The sequence below is a fragment of the Cyanistes caeruleus genome, chromosome 6 (genome assembly GCF_971803275.1).
Source record: "Cyanistes caeruleus chromosome 6, bCyaCae1.hap1.1, whole genome shotgun sequence".
Lineage (NCBI taxonomy): Eukaryota > Metazoa > Chordata > Aves > Passeriformes > Paridae > Cyanistes > Cyanistes caeruleus.
Genome location: NC_141706.1, coordinates 37,403,634 through 37,425,251, shown reverse-complemented (window position 1 = coordinate 37,425,251; position 21,618 = coordinate 37,403,634). Strand labels below are relative to the sequence as shown.

Genomic DNA, 21,618 nt, shown 5'->3' with positions numbered 1-21,618 from the left:
TAAGCTTTTAAAGCTTGAAAGAGCTAAATGACAGCTCAGGGATATTGGGAACAGTGAAAGAGAAACTGGGGAAGACAATGCTCAATGTGTTTGATGGACAAAGTAGAAACTATCAGAAATTATTGGCAAGTGAAGTTCTGCTGCGTGACCTAAGACAACTTCTTAAAAGAAGCAAAATATCATGCACGTAAGCAGGATCTAGTATAATTTACATGCACTTCCAAGAGCTCTCACTGACATCCCACTCCCTTTCCCGCCCAAGACTTCAGAGCAGCAAAAAGAGGAGGCTTTGTATGAATAAATAATTACCTTCAAGTAGGAAGAAAAGAGTAAATTTTCAATTTTCACATTAAAAGAAACAACCGTGCAATTCTCTGGGGTTCTGTTTAATCTCTTCCCTCAATTAAAACAGAAAAGAGGAGAAAATGAAGTAATAAAATTTGCTGATGATACCATGTGTTAGTGCAGTTGAAGGTAGGCTGTGAAGAATGACATAAGAACTCCATAAGATGAAGAAAGTAGATTTTAAAATGGCAAATGAAGCTCAAAACTGAAAATGCAAAACAGAGCAGTTCTCAAAGAAAGCTTAGAATTAACCAACACCATTCCAAATCAAAATCAGTGCTATACAGTGTGCAAAGCAGCAAACTGTGGAATTCTTAAAAAGGCAGAAGAGAACAACACACAGAACATCACTACACCACTATCAAGTATTGCCTCAAACTGTGCAGAGTCTTGGTCCCAAGCACAGTCTCAAAAAATGTAACAACATTAGAAAAGGCACAGAACAAATTTTGGATCAGAAGCAATTTAGTGCCTGAAGTGAAAGGAGGGGAACCAAGGGAACACGAAAGAGATCTAAAAAGAGAAAGGGCCTAAAAGGGGCAGATGAGGACTAACTGCTCATTGTCTCTTCTCACCTGGAGGCAGCAAATTAATCCAGCAGGTAACAGACTCAAATAAAATGTGGCAAATCTTCATAACTTGAAGCTGAGTTGTGGGACTCCATGCCACCAGATGGTGCAGACAGCAAAACATGCAAGGAGGGATATAGGGTAACTATTTCTAAACACAAATATTGCACATCTGGTTCAGCAAGTACCTCAGACATAAACTATCACAGGTCAAGAAAGTATGTGAGAAAGTAGCTTACAGCACATTCAGGTACTTTAGCTCAGGTGTCTCCAGATGGACCTTGGGTCTGCTTCAGTAGAATCAACCCTAAATTAAAGCAAATAGCTAGGGATTTTTACATTTAGAGGTCTACCCTCCTGTAAATGTGCTTTCTGCAGGAAAAATATGGAGGAAAAGTAGGCAATCCACAAACTTATTTTTAGACTGTAGCTAAGAGTACTTTCAAGTCAATGCATATTAATGTTTTCTATTTTTTTCCACATTTTCTTAAATTTATCACTATTTTTCATATGTAATTTTTTATTCATTACTTCATTACTATAGCTTTTGGAATGCTGCAAAAATGCAAAATATTAAACTAAAATGCATTGAACAAAAAGCATATTCAAAACTTCTCTCAACTACAGTAGCCTGGTTATTTGTAAGTACCAATCCCATCTGCTCCAGTATTCACTTTTTTTACTGAATAAACAATAAAGTTATATTTAAGGTTAAAGTTACTGATTTCCCCATAGGTAAGCTTAAATTTTCATTAAGTTTAAGCTAGTCACCTTAAATATTTACATTTTTCCTGATGCTTTATGACATTTTCTAGTGTCATTTTTTTCAGGCCACTAATTTATAACATACTTAGTGATTTTTAAATGTCACTGCAGCCAGCTTGCAATATTACACAAAGTATATAAATCCACAGAGCATACTGTTTTTTGAGCAGTATCGTTCAAGTAGGCTGGAAAAAAAAAAAAAAAGGAAAAGATTGCTGCATAACTTAATAAAAATGAAGTTTAATTACTGCATAAACACACAAGATCAATTAAATTTGTGATTCTTCTTATGGGTAGGGAAAGAAACTCCTTTGGGTAAAAGGGAGAGAACTCACATATTTTGATAAACCTGGATCCAGCAGAGTAAAATGTAGCTTAACAGAAATTTCTGATCTTCATAGACTGACAATTTAAGGGAACTAACGATCTGGCCCTTTGTGAAGACTGTTTTCTCCAACACCATATAAGCAACTAATGTCAGCCCAGCCCATGTCCATATCAGGAGGCAAAGCTGAAATTCAACAGTGGAAGAAAAGAAGAAATGGCAAAGTTCCCACCTACAAAGAAAGATTTGCATAATGTCAAACTGCAGAACTCAAAAGAGGAATCTATTTGCATTTGCTGGCTCAAGGTGCTCTTATATTCTGGCTTGTGAGGAGAGACATCATGAAAGAAAAAGAATCCAAGAGGAACAACATTCAATCAGAATGAAAGAGAGTCATCCCAAAAGATCCCTGGTTTGCCCTGCCTATTTACAGGAACCACTGTGTGGCACCACAGAGAACGGCCACTGCAGGATGAGGAAGAGAGGAGAGGAATGCACTCCTATGCAGTCTAGTAAGCAAAATTATTGCCTTGAGACCTTGGGGCAGACAGTACCTCTAAGCTCACACAACCACTTTAAAGCAAAATGACAGCTTGGATAAACAGTTTAGTTTTATACTGAAGTGAGGTTAAAGCTGAAACAGCACCCTTCATTGATGCTTTAGGCTGTACAGCTTGCAAATAATTCATCATCCTACCCTGCTAAGGTTTGATATTTTGAGTAGCTAAAAATATGTATCCCATAACAGACAACATAAACTTCTGCTGTTCATTAGGGAGGTTTTAATTTTTTCTAAAGTACACACAAAGATCGATTTCTACAGTGTTTCCAAATCCAAAGTAAAATATGTGTTTCACAAACACAATAAAACTACTACTGTTCTTTAGATACCTCATGCCATGCTAGCTGCAAGAAAGAATAACAGAAACTGCATGTTAATAGCTTTTGCTGAGTTGCAGAATGTTACTTCACTGGCCTAGGTTCTTTACCTTGTCCTATTTAAGAAAAGTTCCTCACAATTTTTCTTTATTAGGATATTGTTCATTATACCTCCTGTGTGTACAGTGCACAAAAACATGCTGTATGGTATCCAGAAGTGAGAACATCATTGGACCATTGGACCATTTATTCTTGCACTAATAGAACTAATAGAACTTCCTATCTAACTGCCACGCAGTTAGATACAAACTGCTTTTAGGTAGCCAAGATTAATTGCATTGCATAAATTTATGCTAGGATTACTACTGTTTTCTGTAAGCAGGATGCCAGAACATTTGTGTTCTGAAAGCTTCAGAATTCATTGCACAGCCTACTTGTCCAGAAAATACAGGAATATATAAAATAAGTCCACTTTATTCCACACTGTACCTCCATTCACAAAAAATCTATTTTTAGGAAAAGAATGCCCAAACTCCCATGATGGTAATCTTTGAGGAAACAAATGAACAAACTTAATAAATACTTTGTTTTAACCAGCTTGATAGTTTTTTATTACAATAATAACTACTAATTGACACTATTAGAGAAAAAAAAAATCTCAGATCTGCAATCCTTATGTGCCACACTAACACTGGAAAACTTCTCTTTATCCCTCTTATCTCCAATTTTATAGCAGACAAATTATAGACGTTTATAATAGATTTGACACTTGAACATTCAAACTTCCATTTTAAGCATTTAAAACCAGTCTTAATTTTGAATGGTAAGTACACATGTTATTTGACAACTCTCACATTATTAGAATTTCAAAGCAGAAAAAAAAATCTAGCTTTTTCTTAGTGCTACAGTTTGATTCCTTATTCTTTGACAGAACATTTACAACAAAGAATATAATTATATGATTAATAAATATTCTTTACGATGCTGTTCTGACTATTTTTAATATCATCACATCCAAATTAGTACTATCCTTCCCTAAAGCATAATTCACTATTCATGTAGGTGGTACATTATGCTATGTCTATGGGACTATCTTTCAAAAGTATTCATAAATTATACACAAATGTGCAGGCCTAAAAATATTCAAGCAGTTTGATACAGGGAATATGAGGCTTGGCTTTCTTGCATTTATGAGGTGTTCTGCAATATATGAGAAATCATAGTAGTAACATGAGCTTGAAGATTTTGTTTTAATGAAACAAGAAAAGCAACGTCAGAAAACAAGACAGAAGGATTTTCTTCTGAAATGTTAATAAAATTACAAGGATTACAATTAGCAAATAGTAAATCTTGTAAAGCTCCAATTCTATAAGCATGCAAGAGCCTGGAAAGCATTTCTTTGTGTGTGCAAGTTACTCATACCCCTCCAAAGATAGTAGTGAATTGATTTACCACAGAATTCTGAACATCAAATTAAAATTAACAGCAGATTAGTAAATATTTACTTGTGAAAAATACAAGCAAACAGCATACTGCATTTGCCTTATCAGAGGCTTAGAAAGCCACTACATTGTTGGTCCAAATCTACAAAAGCGTGCTTTTTAAAAAGCTTTGATTACCTACAGTGGAGTTTTCCCATTGCTACAGAGCAACGGTCAATGCAAAGTTTTAAAAGAAATTAAGAGTTCTTCTGCAAAGTGGAAAAGAAGAAAAATAATTACTTACTATCTACAATTCTTTGTGCCATGTTAAAAGGAAATTGTAGCCACATACAAGCTTCTCTCATCTTTTGTATTAGGTACCTTGAGGAATTTTCTAACAAATTTATCTTAAGTAAATAAAGATTTGATTAGCTCAACTGAAAACACCAGTACTCCTCATGCTAACCTCTGCTCTTGTGCCTTTGTCTTGAACATTCTACATTCTATAGCTTACAATGCCCCTTAGCAACAAATCCTGAAGTCTTCTTATGCAAGCTCTCCTTGTATGGAAGTGACAAGACCTTCAGCTCTCCCACAAATTAAGAAACAAGAATTGTTGGTGCAGAATGGAGAATTACAGTTTTCTGGATGACAAATACCATCTGGGCTATGTATTTACCACTGACACACAGTGCTTCGCCGGTCTCAAAAATGCAAAAGTATTGATTTTTATTTAATGATCTTCTCTATTCAAAGAGCAGAAAATTTAAATGTGCATTTTAATGTTGATTTTGAAATATTAATTTGAAGATGCTATTGTCCATTACACTATTGACATATTATTAAATAGCATCATAGCAATATCAAAATTCAAGTTTTAAGATCTTGAACACTGTGACAAATCTGGTAATGTTGACTAAATCGAAAAATCATCTGTATCCCAGCTATTCACTAGACATACTTGCTTTCTGTTGTTTTCATTTGTAGTGTTTTTTCTATGATCTAGCTCTACAGAGTTAAAGAAAACAGCTCGCACAACTTTGGCCCCCAAGGACATTACATCATGATTTATTTTAATGTCATGCTAAGACCTCCCCCGCCTATTCATTCATCCACCACTCTGTTCTGTTCTAGCCCAGTTTACGGCGTTTATCTTTTAACCTTGTTTAAATCTATTCTTCCAGATTTCTGATCATGACTGTGGTATTTTAAGTCCCTCTAGTCTACTTGAAACATAATGAGCAGGCGCTAATCAATGGATTTTTTACTTTAGCAGGAATTGATCTGTGAATCATTCAGAAAGTATTCTTTATTCTCTGCTCTGCCTTTTCAAATTGCATTGCTATTTCAATGTGCACAGAAATATGCATGACATTTATCACGTATTATTCTCAGTGTTTGATTTCATTCTGAATATGTATTTCAAAACAAAAGGTTACATTTTTCTTTTGTTTTCAGGAGTTTCAAAAGGCTTCAGTTTTTTATTGTTTTCTTTTTCTCTTTCCCTTTTCCTCCTCCTTTTTCAAATGCTTACAGTCACCGTTGCCTTATTGGGCGCATTAATTTTTCTCAGTAAGCAATCAGAGAGCAAGGATTAGAAGGCAATGAAAAGTTCTTAGAATAGGTAAAAGATATTCAGCAGCTACAAATCTTAATGAAATAGATGCAAAAAGGAAAAATAATACTGTTCATAGAATAACAAAAAGCATCCAACAAGATACTGCTCCTGTCAGTGTGTTCTCCCACAGATGAAAAAAAAAAAGACCTTTTCTCTAAGCATACATTCAGGATTATAATACCACTTCTGCTTTTGGTCAGCACTTTTAAAATTAACATTTGTAAAATACCTTTGTTGATTTTGCTTTTAAGCTTTGGACCCTAGAAAAGAATCAATCAAATTTTTAGGATGACAACAAGGTCCACTTAGGCCTCTACTTATAGTCTAACACATATGCCTTCAACTCCCTTTATAGTCGGGAGGAAGTTTTTCCACAGGCTTCAGCTAGTACTTCTGAAGGCCAGCCCAAAAATGGGAACAATCTTCTCAGCTGTGAAGGACTATACTGGGACAGGATGGAAAGAAAAAACCTCTCTCCTTTGTAACCAAGAAAACTACATAAGGTACTACAGTGCCAGTTCTCATATTTGTCAAATACAGCCTGTTTACAGGCTTAAACAGTTCTTCCTAAAGCACCTTAGCATCTTAACATCTAAGATCATACAAGTGCTAAGATCTAACACCAGTATTTGTTGCCAGTCCTACTACCACATGTTCCTGCTGAAGTCTGATACTTCAGTTGTCATTTCAAAATCAGTTAAAGATTTTGGCAGCTGCAGAAGAAAAGAAAAAAGGTTTGAACGAACATCAGTCTAGTTAATTAACCACTCAGATTTTAAAAAATCAGCCAATGGAGCGCAACTTCAAAACATCTCTGCTTTACAACAATCCACAGCTCTCAAATGGAGGAACTAATTTTTGCTTGGCTTTTTCACATCACACATCTTGCCTTTGCTAAGTGCAAATACAAAATACAGGTGTTCTTCTAATGGCTCTAAATTTTTCAAAACTGAGTTTCAACAGCAAAGCTAGGCTTTTAATTATTTCAGAAGTGAATTAAGATAATGATCACCATATCTTCAAATAAACTTCAAACGACAAAGTCTTCTGGAGTATTGCATTCCCACTGAATACCTTTCAATTTTCAAGGGACAGGATTCAAATTATTCAGAGATATGAATGTCCAGTAATACCATGAAGATATTTATAGGAGAACCAGATCCCCGATATCTATTTTACTTCCACAATACAATTTAGGAGTATTTTCAAAGATGCAGAAGTGACAGTGAAATGAGTATTTGCTATACAAACTTCTACAGATTTTTCAGTTTGAGAATACAACAGGAAACTGCAGCAAGGTATCTGAGCCCTCTCAGGGCTTTGTCACACTGACTAGAAAATATTCAGAATATAGCAGAAGTTAAATTCATTAACAAAAAGAGACAATAGGAAGACTAGAATAATATATCAATCAAACTATACATATAAAAAGTGAGACTTAAGTTTAAGAAAACAAAAATGAAATTTCAAGGCTGAGTTTCAATTCAGCTAAACACAGTTTTATCCATTCCTAATTACTTTACTCTGAGAACTCCACAGTCATGATTTTCAGCCATAGGTTCGATGGACTACCTCACTGGGATCCTGAAAAAGGTGATGAAAGCAACATGAGACTGTGATAGTGTCCCACTGGATTCCACACCACACTGGGAAAAAAAATCAACTAAAGATCTGCAAGTGAAAAAACAAACATCCATTCAGGTCAATTTAACTACTGCAATTAATTAAATTTTCTATTACATATGGGGATATTGAGGCTTCTCTGAAAATCCAGTTAAATACTTGAATTGTCAAAGCTCAGTTGCATTTTATTCATTTTTGGTTTTGAGAGGTGAGCTGCTCTAACCTGCTGGCTGCAGTTTCCTTACCTTACATTGAATCCATGATGAGTCACTAAAGAAACTAGACATACTGCAAGGCTGGTTTTGATGGATGACTCAGAACTAAGAATTAGCAACCATTGGAAGGGTAAGAGAAAAAACAGAATTTGGAAAGGTCATATATTTCTAGACACATTTGAAACTAAAACTTAACTCTTCCTATGCCCTCAAAGGTCATGGTGGGGGAATATTCTGCAGTAATGTGAGGAGGAAGTATAGTACAATGGGTTATCATAATATTGTACTTAGTTATCAATAGATTGTTGTGCTTTTATAAATATTTTTTATTACACTGTATAGTAGTGCAACATCCACACTTAGTAATTTATCAGTACTGCAGCTAAAAAAAAAAAATGGTAATGAAAAGTAAACATACCAAAAAACACCCTTAACTACTGAAAAGCCATGCATCTCTCTGGTTCTATAAAAATAAAGACAATACAGGCTGAAAATTACTCTCATTTAAAATATACTTTTGAAAAATATCATCATCACTTGAATGGATTAAGTTCAAAAAAATACAAAACTGGCAATTGATCATCTTGGAAACAAGCTCTCTTTCTATGACTGTCAAAATGCACACTAGGAAACTTTGGAAAATGCCACCTACTGAATTTATGAGCAATCTTTGTGTTTATCATGTCTGCATTTCACTGTGAGATTTTTCTAAGCATGATAATAAAAATAAGATAGAAATCACCAGACTGGTGTAAAGCCAGACGTGCCCTCGCTATTGGTTGAACCTGCAAATGGGAAGGTACAGCCAGCCATTCATTGGCCTGAGCTGGAGAGAGCCCAGGGTCTCTGGGCTGAGCAGAAGGAATCTCCAGGAGTCATTAGAGGTGGTTGTCACAAGAGGACACGAAATGTTGAGGGCTCTTCAGATAATCCGACACACACACAGCTGCTTCATGAGGTAAAACCCTTTATTTTCAGGGTCTTGTCAACTCTTATATAGTTTTTCTAACCAGGTTACCCTGACTGGCGGAACAACACCCTCTTTGATCCCACTGGTGGGACCAGAGAAAACACATCAAGGACATCTGCTCTGTATTACTTTGAGAATTATTATCTCTTTACAATAACACAATTCTGGAGAGAAAACTGTTCCCAGGAACTGTTCCCTGGGAACAGATGAGCTCCGGACAGGCCTAAATTTCTCTCAGGCTCAGAAATCCTGTCCACAGTGGTGATTGCTAAGAACACTCCAAAACAAAAAATCAAGGAACTTGCTTTGAATTTTTTGTTCTGAATAAAAATGGCAAACCTATTTTTAATTATCACAGAATATATGGAAGAAAACTAAAGTATGGTTCAACAGGTCAGTTAGCACCAGTAATTTAATTCAGTAACACCAAGTTCAGTAACTGTGCATTTAAGAAAGACTTTTTTGCTTCAGTGATCTAAGGGAAGTTATCTTTGTTGAAAAGATGTAGAAGTCAACGTGGTTACCAGATGAATGAGATGTCTTTAGGAAAGCACCAGTTTCATGACTTGACTCTCATCACTTTGGCATAACGAGAAATGCTATATCCTCTGTACCATATTGCTGTAAATGAACATGAAAATGTGAATGCCACCTGGAGAGAACTATATATACATGCTAGTTACTCTCATGCTTGTTCACTGACTACATAGAGAAAGCATAATCCAATGTATTTGATAATGTTAAGTACAAAGAGAAATATGATCTTGATTACATTATTATTTAAATTTTTTCATCTGACTGTGTCTTCTTGTATGATTTTTCTACAATTAGAGAAGCTGAATTTAATAGGTGTAATAAAATGTTTCTCATTCAGATTGAGTAAGATTTTATTGGTTATTATATATCAAATTGCTTCCTTGAGTTTCTGTCATCAGGTATGTCCTGAGAATCAAACATATAGATGGTACATGTTTCAAATAACTAGCAAAGACAAAATTGCTAGGCCAACATCAAGTTATAAGTAATCTTAGTTTGCAGTAATAGCTCAAGGTAGAAAAGCAAGGTAGAAAACCAGATTTGATCATAAAAACGTGACCCCGTACTAAGCTTATCATCCATAATTCTGGAAAGTGTTGCTCTCTCAAAAAAGGCCTCTATGCAGTTTCTCTACAGTGCACTTATCTTGACTGTAGATTCATTTTGCTTCTTCCATGTCTATAAATAAATAATGAAAAAAGCTATTGCATGAGGTGCTACATGTCTGTAAGAGGTCACATGCCCTTAAAAGGTGGCCAAGTTCATACTGGAAACTGCAAACTTGATTTCACAGGGCAGTCTGGCACCCATTAACAGTGCATTTATTCATGCTTCTGTGAGCCAAGATTCTACAGGGCAGACATAGTCAAAAGCTCTTTGTAAAAAAAAAAAAGGAAGTCTTCTTTATCTATGTAGTATTTTCAGGCTTCCTTTGCTACCTTTGAGATTCTCGTACCAGACTAATGACTGCATTCAGCTGTCTGTGAATTTGCTCACAGGAAGTGTCTTTCAGAAGCTAGATATCTTCATATATGAACAACTGCACAGCCTGCAAGAACACACATGGGCCACTACAGTGTTTTCCTGAATGTTCTCACAGTTACTGAAAGGTCAAAGCAGCACCCTGTACACCTGCTTAATATATTGTAACATAGTCCAAGCGAGGATCTCAAAAGCTTTTTGTTGGCTAGATGAGTATTTACAAAAGTAGGTACCTCTGCTATTGCTTTTAATCTGATAATGGAAGAAAAAACAGTAACTAGTGTGAATACACCACAGCAAATTGAATAGTTCAATTCCCTCAATTGAATTCACCTCCTTGCTCTGAAAGCAGGAAGTAGCAGTCTCCTCATCTGAGATAAGACGACACAAATCCCATGCCTACTGCAGTGATAAGGGCTAATTCTCTCTTTGAATAACTTTTCAATAAGACACATTCATGAGAATAGAGAAAGAACAGCTGGAAATAGTATGTGCATTTTGTAGCTTGTTTACTCCTTTGATCTTCATTGGAGTTCTCTATGAGTAATAGAGCCCACTTATGAGTAAAGGATTATGAAGAGCTGCTACAGCCATAATCAAACATACAGTCTAAAAGTGTGCTACTTGGGGAACACTGTGTCAGCTGATCTTCCTAGGATTCTTTGTAGGTTTAAAAAGCACAGACATTGCAGCCCCAAAAATCTGATAATGAATATCCCTGTAGTAAAGGCTCAGATAATTGTATCAGGTAATCACATACTGATAAATTTCTAAATTGTTTCTCTAGACAGGTAGTTTTATGCTTTGTAGTTACAGGAGAGCAAGAAATACCACTGTTTTGTGCAACAAAATCAATGATTAAGACTTAAATAAAAGTAGCTAGTGCTTTGTTCTATTATCAGCCCAAATAAGACTACTACATGTATAGATGTTTTACATTCCCAGAAATAGAAAGAACAGTGGGTTATGTAAAAACTCTCAATTATTTTTCATTCTATCAGTCAGAGAATGCAGTATTAGTGCCTAGTGTTTTACTGAAAAAGGCAATAGTAGTAACTTTGTTTTACTGGAAAAAAATACTTCTCATTGTTAAAGAGAACCCATTGAAATCTAAAGTTTTAACAGCATCTATTTCTCTTCCCAAAGCATATGACATCTAAGTATAAGCTATAATTTTCATTTAAAATCTAGGCATAACAGAGAGCTAGTGTATCTGTTAAAATGGGAGTTTTGATCTCAGGGTACTATGTCCTTGGAGAGGAACATGAAAAATGGATGAGGGATCAGAGAATTTAGTTCACATACTTTTGTCACTGAAGTGACAGTTAAAGAGAAATTAATTTTGAGAACAGAAATCTGAACTTAACGGTCTGAGACTATGACAACCAACCTTGTTGATGACACTTGATTTCTTCTCCCTGTGGGCCATTAGAGTTTAGTTCCTAAGGTCAGATCCTCTAAGCAGCTATAAAGATCTTTTTTATGTATGGAAAACTTTACAGGATATTCTAGCTATTTCTTATACAATATTGAAAATCATCTAAGACAGAAAGTAAATACAATTCTTTTTTCAAGCCTGAAGAAAAAAAAATTGCTGTTATCTGCACTTTTTCATTTTAAAATACTTTGTACATAAATCTGACATCATTAAGGGCTCATTACTCTACTTGGCAAGATGTTTCTTCTACGCATTTTTCTGCAGTAACTTACAATACTCATTGGCAGACATTAAAAAACAAAAATTAATATATAATTAATACAAAAGATCTATGAAGTACTGACAAAGCAAAAAGTGACAAACTAAGGACAGGAGTAAAACTACCAATTACTTATTAGAACTCTGTAATTTGTTCCATCTATTTTTGCAAGTCCACATTTTTTAATACTTGATTCAAGTTAATATAAAAATGAAAACTGTTACTAATAATTTTTTTGGTCTCTTTTGAAACATCTTCTTAGCTGCAGTAATATAATGGAAGTTTCAATAAAGGTTAAAAACCAACTAGTACCTGACAGCCAAACATACATAAAACAGAGATACAGAGGAAAATCTGGAATTAGAAGAATAACATTCCAAATAAACTCACTAGTTGAAAGTGAGAATAGAGAAATTTAACAAATTGCACTTAAGAAACAATATCAAAAGATTTTTTTTAAAAATCTTATTTTAAAATGAATAAGATATTTCTCCAAGACAGCTGCATTTGGAAGAGCACAAAAATGTACAAAGATCTACTTCAACTACAGCTTTGTAGTTGAACCATTGTTGACTCAGTCCAGAAGTCTCACTTCCACAAGTAAGCAAATTCCCAAATATTTGTTCTCTGGCCAATCTCTATTCGTTAGCTCTATTACCTTTAGATAGCATTCTTAGGCAGATAAAAAGAGAAAAAACATTTTGTTTAGCAAAACATGAAGGAAGCTATCAGACAGTACAAAATATTTAGGAAATTTTTACTTATGGCTACCAGCAAAAAATCAGACCACTTCATTTTAGGAAGTACGTGGTTATATCCATGATCCTATGCTTCTAAAAAATACTGGTTAACTTCCCATCTAATTACTATTTACTGTGTGAAGCTTATGGCAAAAGGCTTTTTATACGAATCTGTGCTGTGATCATTAATACCTAGCATATGTGAATAAATGGAAGTGCTCAGCACAGCAGTGGCCACCATACAGGTAGTACTTGTAAGCACCAAGCTTCTAGCACAGAACCCACTGCTCAGTTATGTCAGAAGGATGTGTGTCCCACTCCTCCCTCCTTCCCCCTCCACATCACAGCTCTGTAACTAACCATCCACCTTCTCCCTCGGGCTGCCTCTGGGGGCTCTCCCACTCACGCCTCCCCTTGCTCAGGTCCTACATGTAGAGCTGCAAATCCTCCTTCATGCTGAATCCTTACTGAGCTGACTCATTTTGTTAACATCAGAAAAGCACTGCTTTTTTGTTTGTTAATTAAACTTTCTGTCATTTTAGCAAGCAGATTCCAAGAAGCATGAGAGCTGGCACAGCAGGAAAAAAAATGGATAAATGCTGTCAGAAGCAGTGAAGAGAAATGATAAACTAGGATGAAGCAGAACACTAGCTCTATTCAAGAGCAGACTCTTACACAAAGTCCTACAATTGAGTGTCTAAAACTGAAGAAACAAAATTGCAATAAGCTCAATTACTTAGAAATGAAAAGAGTATTAATTGCTAATATTTAAGAACCCATTTGCTTTGAAACCAAGAATATTATTCAGATGTCAATTTTTTCCTAAGAAAGCGCATAGAATATTTAGAGTTGAAGATGTAACATCAAAGCACAAGTAAAAAATTGGCTTGCATGTCTCCTGCATGTGATGAGGTCAGCACAACACAACAGCAGATCTACTGCCAATCACTTCTCTCTTTCTAAAACTTTTTCCTCAGCATGAGAGAAAAGCATTAACTCATGAATCGTCAGTGAGATAGATATAAATATTTCAGAATATATTTTTATGAAAAAATTGGGTCAGAGTAGCCACGGACTGAAATTTGAAAATCTTGATCTATGTTCAAGGATGAATGTGAGGAAAAAGGAAATAAAAAACATTGCAAGGAGAGCACTGTTACAAAAAGCTTTAACAAAAGCTACTGATCTTAAAAAAAATCTACCATTTACATTAGCAAAGCATTATGTAAACCATTTTTACTACATTCAAATTATAAATAATGATTTTTTTTTCTTATGAAATCTAAACAAAAATATCAGCTGGGAGGCCACATTGATTTTAAACATACTAAATACAATTAAAAGAAAAATACAGCTCAGTAATTTTGACCAAAGCAACTCATCTGGCTCTAGTTACAGAAATGTTGTGATGTGAATTCTGCAGATGACCTACGTTTTGTTTAAAGGACACACATGCCTTTTAGAATGAAAATGTAGCATGTCTTTACCAACTCTTGGGAAATGTCCTCCTGGGTAGAGCTATTGAATTTCTTTGCAAACTGGGATTGTGTAGTCATTGTTCTTAAAAAGACATAGAAACATAGCTGTGGTATCAGTCTGGTATGAGAGAGATCTATTCTGTAGAAAGACAAAATACCCACACCTCCCTCTTGGTCTCACTAAGGCTAATCTTCAATTTAAAGAAAGAATCTTTTTCATCCATGAAAAAAATTGTTTGAATGTAAGTGCTTTTATGGAAAATGTCAGATAAATGCAAATAAACTTTCATTTTCAGCATATACACACATAACACAGAAATGAAGCTAATGTCTGGAAGCTAATGTCTATAATTTGTTTTGCTTGTTAATTCTCCATTCTGCAAAAACCGTTTTTCCCTTTTCAATTAAGCTTGTTTCTCAACAACTTTCTTGCCCCACAGCTAACTTGAGAAACTCTATGGCCCAACCAAAACAACTAATTAAAAAGCAACTATCTAATTATTTTTCTGAAACAGCTTAGAATACACTAACATTACTATTATCCTCCTATCAAAAATCAACATTGTTGCAGCATTCCCTAGCTTTTCACTTCAAAATACAGTAAAGGTCATATCAAAATGACTGGATCTTGCACAGAAATTATTTTTAAAATGATGCATCTGAAGAAGCTAGATTTCCTGTCTAAGAGAGCAACTGAATAACAAAAGTTGCATACTTACAGATATGTCACATACAAAATTAAAACACAGCATGAATTTTCTGAGATATGTAAACGAATACACAAACCTGTTATAAATCAGTACATCCTGAAACCTAAAAGAAAGTACATCAATTTTAGGAACAGCATGCCTACACCACCTTTTCTCACAAATAGCTTCTATCTGTTAAACTAAACACACTGGAAAGAAAAACTTAGTACCTTTTAAAACAACTTAATTACGTTTTCATCAAAAGTTAACAGTGAAAAGTTCTCGATGAATAGGGGAATACTTCCAAAACAGAGTCTGCATAACCAAATGACCCTAGTATGAATCAAATCATATTAATTTGGAATGACTGTGAGGTTCTCCTCAATACTTCATTTCTGTACCCAAACTAAAACACCAACAAAGATGCATCCAGAGCATGAAAATCAGACAACTCAGAGACATTTTTCTATACATATTTGCAGTATGCATTGTGTGATCATACAAACCTGCTCCACAGAACGAAAAAGCAGCTTTATCCTGTAAACTGAAACTACATAGGTAAAACTCATGACCAAACTATCATTTAAGTTGGCTTTTGTTAAGTAATTTTTATTTCCTCTGATTTAAGCATTAGATTAAAATAAGAAACAAAGATTCAATATCTATAGTCAACAGCAAGGTGAAGCAGTGCACTGACAAAAAGATAACAACAAAGCAGTAACACTTAGACTCAGCATGGGGCTCCTGATATCACGTGGCTTATGGAGTGCAACTGGCTCACACTTGGACCTCTTGGAATATGTCCATGTGCAACAACACATGCCCAGGTGTAACCATCTCTAACACTTGCCTTTTGTTCATTTTGCTTTATTGAGATCTCTACAGTTTACGTTTCCCGATTTGTATAAATAAGGAAGTACAGTGCACTAGTACTTCACAGGAAGCATTGCTTGTGAAGTTGCAAGACTTAGACTTATGAAAGTATTCACCATTATTTTTCTGAACACTTTACAGAAAAAATAATTTTATTTTCAAATTTTATGGGTTAAATTTAAGATTTAAATTGTTATCTAGAAATAATATGAAAGCTTAGATACTTTGAGAAATACAAGATGAATAATTTTTGTATCAAGACAAACCATGGCACTTCACATAATTTAGTGAAGTACAGTATCTTCTTAGTCCATTAAATTACAGCAGCCTTTTAATAATTGAACATTTTTCTAAATAGCATGAAGCGGAATGATTAAAAAAAGGTCTTTCATTTTAATAAGAAATTAATCTATTTGTTTTAATGAGGGTTAACCATGCTGGTACTTTAGTGCCAAGGAGGCTAATGGAAGAAGGCAATTATTAAACAGCTCTAACTATCTATATTTAGGTTGGCACAAACACTTACTCTAAAACAATGACATATTCTTAAAACGCTTTACTCTGAAGTATTCAATTTCCATAGTACAAATACTCCACATCTGGAAAATCCTTATTAAAAACCTGTGTTTTTTAGTAGCTAAGTTAAACTGCATAATAGCATCTATGTTGCTGCATAGATAAAGCTATTTATAACTCAAAAGTCTTGTTAAGTGGTTGTGCTGTTACACAGCAGTCTTTCTCTAATATTTTAAAAGCCTCCCTAACAAAGTCTATGTTACAAGGCCTACTAATTCTTCTAATACTCTTCTAAATACCAGAAGCTTTATAAAATATTTGCTAAGGACAGCAATCTTTCTGTATTGTATCCTTTATTCAGTGTGTTTCATGTCTAAAGGTCCACTGCCCTCACTGACCACAATCAGGACTTCAAGGACATAATTCAATAACTGAACAGGTGTTCACTGACTGACATCCGAAACAAAACCTCCAGAGAGATAGAGTCTCTCTCTTCAAAGGAATCAATTACAACTGGCTACACAGAACTAGTTTAATTTTAAATTCTAATTCATACAAAACAAAGAGTAGAGGTGAGCAATCATCTCTGAGGTCAGATTTGTCCAAAAAATTAGCAAAACGAGGATGTAAAGCTCATTTCCTCCAATAAGGGACAGATATTAAAAACTTGTTTCATTACTAAAGAAGAGTGAAATATATGCTGCCCACTTTTAAGTAAAACCTTATATTTCAGCTTTTCAGATTTTTCTCTCTTCATAAATCCTAGTCAGCACATTTCATTTTTGCTACAGTCACATGAATTTCTTGAATAACTCCCTTGATGCCCCCTCTTCTACTAACTGCATTCTCAAACACCAATTATCAAGACTGTACTCTGCCTGGAATAACTCTCTTCAGTTTCAACCATAATTCTGTCATTTCCTCTGCACTGACATTGGTGCATTCCTTTGTCTCTCAAAGAAATGTAACTTACACTCACCAAGACTCAATATATGACATCAATATATGTATAAATACATCAACATTGAAAGAAAAAAAATCCACATTTACCTATATCTGAACTGAAAAGCCTTGATATTGATAATCAGAACTTGAGATGGACAACCACTAGCAAAAGGAAGTAAGTGTTTCTGTTTCCCTGGATGATGTAATGGCTAAATCAGGATAGCTACCCATCAAATTATAACTGATCACACAGTTGTATGACTGTAAATGTAAAAAAAGTGGAACAATAAGCCTACAGAAAATACATTTAAAAAACATTTTGAGACACATTACTTACAAGACTAATTCTTAACGAAATATGATTTATGAGACACACCATTTGTGTATCTAACCATAATTTTTGATCTATGCAACAAATTCTAATGTAACGTAACAACAAGTGAAGCTTTTGAACATACAAAGCTCCACATTTTGTGACCATAACACACCAGGTAAAGATGAGCTGTTGAATATGCTTCTCAAAGAAATTAAATTTAAAACTCATCCTCTTACTCATTCAAAAAAAACGCAACAACCAGCAGAACAATTAGCAAATCTATAAGTTTAAACCAGTAATAACATAAAGTGACAGCTGTCCAGATCATAAACACCAGGAACAGAGAAGTGTATATATAAACAAACTGTAAAGTAAATGAACTTAGTATTCTCCTTGTCCATGGGAAATACTATTTTTGAGAAGAACTTTCAGAAAACTTTTGTTTGTTTTTAGAGTATTATGCCAGAGAATTATTAAAAAATTTCGTTGTCACTGTCAAATCTAGGGTTGACTATACAGTCTTACCCTGATTCATGTTAATAAATTTAGAATTTGAAATCATTAAGATATGAAAGACAGAAGGTTATACAGTTGTCACCAAATTTTAATTTAAATCACAAGAGAAGCAATAAAACCTAAATTCCCATTTACTTTCTACTTTAGTTTTCATACACTGTGTTTCCTAGTTACAAGCTGAGGTTGGTAGGAAATATAGCATATCACAGTTTTGAATGCCTGGTTTATAAGGTCTTCAGAAAAAGGAATTCACCTTCCAATGAATCCTACTCTGAAGAATACAGATGTTTTCATAAAATAAATAATGAATAAAATACAGTGAGGAGAGCTAGAAAATGTGTTATTAGTGCCCTACCTGACTGATCTACAGTTCATACCTGACTGGCTAATAACTCTCTTTTACGTGTTTCAGATACTTTTGCTATCAAGGCTTTTTGACATACATAATCTATTCCTCCACATCTAAATGAACAGAGTACCAGGGGAAAAGATAGAGAATGGAAACAAGCTGAAAGGCAACACCAGAAAAACTCACACTTTCATTAATTATACAAAAGTACTTAGATGAGAGAGTAGAAAACAGTACAATGAATTTAAAACTATACAAGAAAATCAAGAAAAACAAATGGCTCTACTTCAGTAGAATTTTACCCATACACTGGTCTTACAAAAACCGAAGAAATGCTTGAAAAACAGGGCAGAACTTAATATGAATGAAGGTGGCAGAATCAAACCTTTAATCTATAATGATATTTAAAGGATTATTTGTACTACTGCCTCTAGTAAACTAGTTTGTAAAATGTATTACATAAACAAATTAGAGACATGGACTTTTTTCTTCAACTTGTCAAAGGGATGGCAGAAATAGCACTGATTCCTTCTACTATTACCATCCTTAACATTGAAGCTATTGACTGGAGAAAGGACTGTTTAAGCTTAAATCTTTCTACCTTAGTCTTTAAAATGGGCCTCTGATATATAGACTATGCTAGCAGTTAAAAACTTAATCTTATCAGGTAATTTCACTGATACTCAGTTAGACACATAAAAAATACCAAGTTTGGGTAATACAAATTCACCAGGAAACATTCTAAAAGTAACATATTAGCACAGAAAAGGTTTGTTCTATCTGTATCTTTAGGATACAGTCATTCATAAACATGATCAGCCATGCAAATGTGTTCAAAAACCTCAAGATAAAGCTAGCATTAAAAATTGATATCAAAACTAAAACATGAACTTCCTATTTCTCCAGTTCCATTAAGATAAAAATTTCAGTCAAGTGTTTACCTGAACACAAATGAGAATACTGAAACTAAACTAAGAAGGAAAGTAAGACTTCTTTATGTGCACATCAACCTCTCCCCTGCCTTCAGGCCAACTGCTCTTCACTCTGCTAACTTAGCATTTTTTAAAGCCACATTCTGCCTTTCACTGTTGAAAGCCACTGAAGACAGCATTTTGAGACCTCTAAGAACTGCACAGTAAGGAACTAAATAAAAGCTGAATTCATCTCAAGCCACTATTTCTGAGGTTTTTTTAATCTTATTGATTTTATTTCATCTCAAGCTACTATTTCTGAGGGGTTTTTTATCTTACTGCTTTTATTAAATAGGGTAAACTTTGTTCCTTTAGAAAATCTGTACCCATTTTCTTAAGCAAAACCCCCCCAAAATTTAATATGATAATAACAGTATATTGATATAGGATTAGTAGTAAGCAATAATTTTGCTTGGAATTAAATAAGCAACAGCAATTAAAGAATAGCAGATGTCAATACTTGCATAGATAGCCATAAAGCTCCAAATCAATACATGCTTCCAGTTCCATTAATGAAGACACACTCTCATTCCCTAATGGCTACCTATGTGATACAAGAGAAACTACTTGCAATTTTTGTAGAAAGTTTACACTATTTGATTTTTTAGTACCTAACTAGTTTATGAATGAAAAGGATTCAAAGAATAATGAAAATTATTCAAGTTTTGAGATTAAAAGTTACATAGGCTTTTAGGCATATTTTTTAACATAGTTCATGCTCCTGGGGTAGGAGATGGTTCCCTGTTGCTTCTTCTCACATTGGGATGACAAACAATGGAAGCCCAGTTTTACTACTGGTGTCACCTAAAGAATGTAGAGTTTAAACCAGATTTACTGAAGCAGAGAGAGTGCTTAAAAAGTGAAAATTTATATTTGTGTAGTTCAGGTGTAAGAGGGTTTTCCTCTTTAGTAAGAGAGTTAATTGTAATATGCCAAAAATTATAATGATGGCAGGTAGCTCCTAAAGAAGTTATCAGATTCAGACACAGTTCAAGGTATTATACACATAATCTTCCAGAAAGGAAGAGAAGGGACTTTAGTAAAGCAACTACCTCAGAAAGAAGTATTTTAAACTTTAATGTATACATTAATCTACATTAGAGTTTTCAGTGCTAACATCATGCTGACATTGTCTTTTTTTGTACCTTAAAAACTTAAATATGCCATCTTACCTGCAAACATTTTCCATTTATGAATGTTTGAGAAAATGTAACTATGGCACTATTCTTCCAATATCTGATACCCAAAGACATACTTGCCTCAGAAATTACCGTAAAATGGCACATTTGTAACAAGTATCAGTTAACATTATTGAAATTATAAAACGGCTACCAATATCAAGATGTACAGAAAAGATATTTTAAGAAAATTCAATGCAGTGCATTGAAGACTCATTTAAAAACTCTGGACTGCTCAAGTTAGAATTATTCTATTAACATACCTTCAACTGACATTAAAGAATTTTCTCAACTTGTTTCCACTTTTGCCTGTTTGACTCAGGTACACAATTTATAAATCAAGTATTAATCCTTTCTATTTGATGGGAAGAGACAATATAGAGAGAATATGACTACTCTTGCACTCATCTATTTAGTGACAATCTCTTAATTCAGTTTCCTGTTTCCATGACTATTCACGGGGAAATTTTAAAATCAGTCATTTAAACAAATATAACATATATTAACCTGCATTCTTTACTGCTTCATTCTACTTGTTGAAAGCTACCAGGTACCATGGCGACAGACACAATAGAAATACTTAAGATACTGTGTGTCATTCTGTAGCGATCCTGACACTAACATTATACTGTGGATAAGTTAGAGGGGAAATGGCAAAGACTACCATCATTGGCAAAGGTCATGATGACAGTTTACGGTAAGCCATTCGGCTGTTTCATAGCAACTAGTAAAGAATTTTATTTTCAAAAAAAAAGGAAATAAAAACTAAAACAAAAAAATCAAAACTACCCTGAAAGACTCATGCATATATAGTGGAACAGCCTATTCTTCCGTATGAAATTAATAAATTATGCATAACCACTTCTAAATCTTCTAGGATGTTAAGTCATTTAACCCTTAATAGCTAGAGGCAGAGAAATAAAATAATGAATTTTGATCATGTATTTCACTAAAGCTGAAAGAGTGAAGACAGAAGAATGAGCTAATACCTTGCACGTATGTGTGGCAAAGTACTGGTAACCAAGCAACAGGCAGGAAACATGTCAGAAAGGAAAAGCATATTTACAGTCCTAACAGTCTCTCATTTATACACAATTATAGA

General features: G+C 34.3%; 1 protein-coding gene across 1 annotated transcript in view; it reads right to left on the bottom strand.

Moving 5' to 3' along the window:
* Positions 1-21,618, bottom strand: part of AVEN (apoptosis and caspase activation inhibitor) — an 87,974-nt gene that overhangs the window by 10,799 nt on the left and 55,557 nt on the right. The window lies entirely within an intron of this gene.